We start from the raw sequence: 4,291 nt of genomic DNA, 5'->3' as shown, positions 1-4,291 counted from the left end.
TCAAACTCGCGATTGTGGGGCGTTAGTGACAGACGCAAAAGAATCGCTGGATTCTATTCCGGCCTGACCGAGAACCGACAGATGATTAGCCATGCTGTGACAGAGCATAGGAACATTTTCACTTAGAGGATGGGAGGTAGCCACTGACAACGGTGAAAACCCTACATACAGCTTGCCATGGAAAGGAGTAAGAAGGATTGGATGAAGACAGTAGAAAAGCAGAGAGACAGAAGGGACCAAGCATCTTCATACGCTTATCTGAAATTCCCACCAATGAATTACATAAGTATCTCTATCTTTATCTTTATGTTTTATTCATCATTCATGACCATTTGAGTTTGCCTGACTAAGATTTACAAGGTGACCATAGCTTGCTTCATACCAACAATCTCTATGGGATTGACCCTTACTCGCGTAAGGTTTATTACTTGGACGACCCAGTACACTTGCTGGTTAGTTGTGCGAAGTTGTGTTTATGCCATGGTATTGAACACCAAGTTTTTGGATTCATTACCGAGGATTATTGGAGTTGTAGTGATCACAATTTCGTCCACCATGAACCTCCTGTAGAATCCCGCATGCCCCAGAAAACTTCTGATTGCATTAACATTGGTGGATGGTGGTAATTTTTCAATTACCTCTACCTTAGCTTGATCGACCTCTATTCCTTTGTTCGAAATTTTATGCTCAAGGACAATTCCTTCAGTCACCATAAAGTGACATTTTTCCCAGTTTAAAACCAGGTTAGTCTCTAGGCACCTTTTCAGAACAAGTGCTAGATGATTAAGACAAGAGTTGAATGAGTCTCCAAACACTGAGAAGTCATCTATGAAGACTTACAGAAAATTTTCCACCATATTAGAGAAAATAGAGAGCATGCATCTCTGAAAGGTTGCTGGTGCATTTCATAGACCAAAAGGCATCCTTCTGTAGGCAAATATTCCAGATGGACATGTGAATGCTATTTTCTCTTGATCCTGAGGATCTACTGCAATTTGGTTATAGCCTGAATAGCCATCCAAAAAGCAGTAATAGTCATGACCTGCTAGTTGGTGCACGAATTTGTGATCCGTACAACTAACCAGCAAGTGCACTGGGTCGTCCAAGTAATACCTTACGTGAGTAAGGGTCGATCCCACGGAGATTATTGGTTTGAAGCAGACTATGTTTATTTTATTAATCTTAGTCAGGATGTCAATAAGATTAATTGGATTTAATTGTAAGAAGTCAAAGTATTTGGAAAAAGAAATTGTTACTTTATTAATGGAGAATCTGTTGGAGTTTTGGAGATGCTTTGTCCTCTAAATTCCTGCAATGTAATATTCAACTCAATTGTTTGTAGAGTTCCATCCATGGCAAGTTGTATGTAGGGTGTCACCATTGTCTGTGGCTATTTCCCATCCTCTCAGTGAAAACGGTCCAAATGCTCTGTCACAGCACGGCTAATCAGCTGTCGGTTCTCGATCATGTTGGAATAGGATCCATTGATCCTTTTGCGTTTGTCATCACGCCCAGCAATCGCGAGTTTGAAGCTCGTCACAGCCATTCAATCCTTGAATCCTACTCGGAATACCACAGACAAGGTTTAGACTTTCCGGATCCTCAAGAATAGCCGCCATTAGTTCTAGCTTATACCACGAAGATCCTGATTAAGGAAGCTAAGAGATGCTCATTCAATCTGATATAGAACGGAGGTGTTTGTTAGGCACACGTTCATGGGTTGAGGAAGGTGATGAGTGTCACGGATCATCACCTCCTTCACAATTAAGCACGAATGAACATCTTAGATAGGAACACACACACACGTTTGAATGAAATAGAAACAATTGCATTAATTCATCGAGACACTGCAGAGCTCCTCACCCCCAACAATGGAGTTTAGAGACTCATGCCATCAAAGTGTACAAAATTCAGATCTGAAAATGTCATGAGGTACAAGATAAGTCTCTAAAAGTTGTTTAAATAGTAAACTAGTAGCCTAGATTTACAGAATATGAGTAAACTAAGATAATTGGTATAGAAATCCACTTCTGGGGCCCACTTGGTGTGTGCTGGGGCTGAGACTAAAGCTATCCACGAGCTGAGGCTTTTCTTGGAGTTGAACTCCAAGTTATAACGTGTTTTGGGCGTTCAACTCCGGATCATGACGTGTTTCTGGCGTTTAACTCTAGACAGCAACATGTACTTGGCGTTCAACGCCAAGTTACGTCGTCTATCTTCGCGCAAAGTATGGACTATTATATATTGCTGGAAAGCCCCGGATGTCTACTTTCCAACGCCGTTGAGAGCGCGCCAATTGGACTCCTGTAGCTCCAAAAAATCCATTCCAAGTGCAGGGAGGTCAGGATCCAACAACATCAGCAGTCCTTTTTCAGCCTAACTCAGATTTTTGCTCAACTCCCTCAATTTCAGCCAGAAAATACCTGAAATCACAGAAAAACACACAAACTCATAGTAAAGTCCAGAAATATAATTTTTGACTAAAAACTAATAATATTCTACTAAAAACTAATTAAAACATACTAAAATCTACATGATATTACCCCCAAAAAGCGTATAAAATATCCGCTCATCACAACACCAAACTTAAACTGTTGCTTGTCCTCAAGCAACTAGATAAATAAAATAGGATGAAAAGTAATTAAAAAGTAATAATATCTTAGAGTTTTAAATGAAGTTCAGATTCTTATTAGATGAGCGGGGCTTGTAGCTTTTTGTTTCTGAATAGTTTTGGCATCTCTAGTATTATTGATTCTCCTAGTGTAGTATGTTGATTCTTGAACACGGTTACTTTATGAGTCTTAGCCGTGGCCCTAAGCAATTTGTTTTCCAGTATTACCACCAGATACATAAATGCCACAGACACATGACTGGGTGAACCTTTTCAGATTGTGACTCAGCTTTGCTAAAGTCTCCAGTTAGAGGTGTCCAGAGCTCTTAAGCACACTTTTTTTGCCTTGGATCACGACTTTAACCACTCAGTCTCAAGTTTTTCACTTGGACCTGCATGCCACAAGCACATGGTTAGGAACATCTTGATTTAGCCGCTTAGGCCTGGAACTATTTCCTTAGGCCCTCCTATCCACTGATGCTCAAAGCCTTCGATCCTTTTCACCCTTGCCTAGAACAAAAAGTGTTGCCACCACATATAGTTTAATTATAATTTTTATTATTAAGAACTCGAAAAAATTAAATTACTTCTTTATTCTAATTATCTACTATTTTATTCATGCCTGATGATGATGAGAAAAATAAATTATAACTTAATTGGAAATAGAACCAGAATAAATATACTAATTACTACTACTACTACTATATATGTATCCTAAGGTAAATTTCTATAATAACACTATCACAGAGTTAAAGCTAAAATGAGAACTCAACATCCTGTGTTTTGGGAAGTGGATGTTCCTCTGATCTGTGGGATGCTAGGTCCTTCAAGGATTAATTTCTGGCGCTTCAGCTCCCTTAAATCACGCCCTTGCTCTTCTTGTTCCTTAAGCAGTTTGTAAAGTATGCTGCTTTGATTGTTCTGTTCTTCCTTTATTTGGTTCATAGCTTCTTGCAATTTGGAAATAGATGCTTCAATATGTTCCCAATATTCGAATTGAGGAAGTTCTAGGAGGACTTCCTGTGCTCTCCTCTTGATTGGATCATCCTACAGCTGTTGTCTGTCCATTGATATTCTAGTGATTGGCCTTTCAACTGAGATATACTCTGTTATTCCTATCTTCACTCCAGCATCTCTGCATAGCATAGAAATTAAGCTTGGATAGGCCAATCTGGCATCCTTGGAATTCCTGTTTGCTATTTTGTATAGTTCACACGAGATTAGTTGATGGACTTCTACTTCTTTTCCCAACATGATGTAGTGAATCATCACTGCTCTTTTAATGGTAACTTCAGAACGGTTGCTGGTGGGCAATATGGAACACCCAATGAAATCCAGCCAGCCTCTGGCTACTGGTTTGAGATCTTCTCTTTTGAGTTGATTTGGGATGCCAGTCGTGCTGATGGTCCACCTGGCTTCGGGGATGCATATATCCTCTAGAATCTTGTCCAGACCTTTATTTACCCTCATTATTCTCCTATTAAAGGAGTCTGGATCATCTTTCAGTTGAGGGAGCTTAAAGATCTCCCTGATTTTGTCAGGATGGGTATGAACAATCTTTCCTCTGACTAAGGTCCGATGGTCATAGAGAGCAGCTCCAATTATTCTTTGCCTGTCTGTCTGCCATAGATTAGCATAGAACTCCTGAACCATGTTCCTTCCCACTTTCGTTTCAGGATT

The sequence above is a fragment of the Arachis duranensis genome, chromosome 4 (genome assembly GCF_000817695.3).
Source record: "Arachis duranensis cultivar V14167 chromosome 4, aradu.V14167.gnm2.J7QH, whole genome shotgun sequence".
NCBI classification, from domain to species: domain Eukaryota; kingdom Viridiplantae; phylum Streptophyta; class Magnoliopsida; order Fabales; family Fabaceae; genus Arachis; species Arachis duranensis.
Note: the sequence above shows the minus strand (reverse complement) of the source record.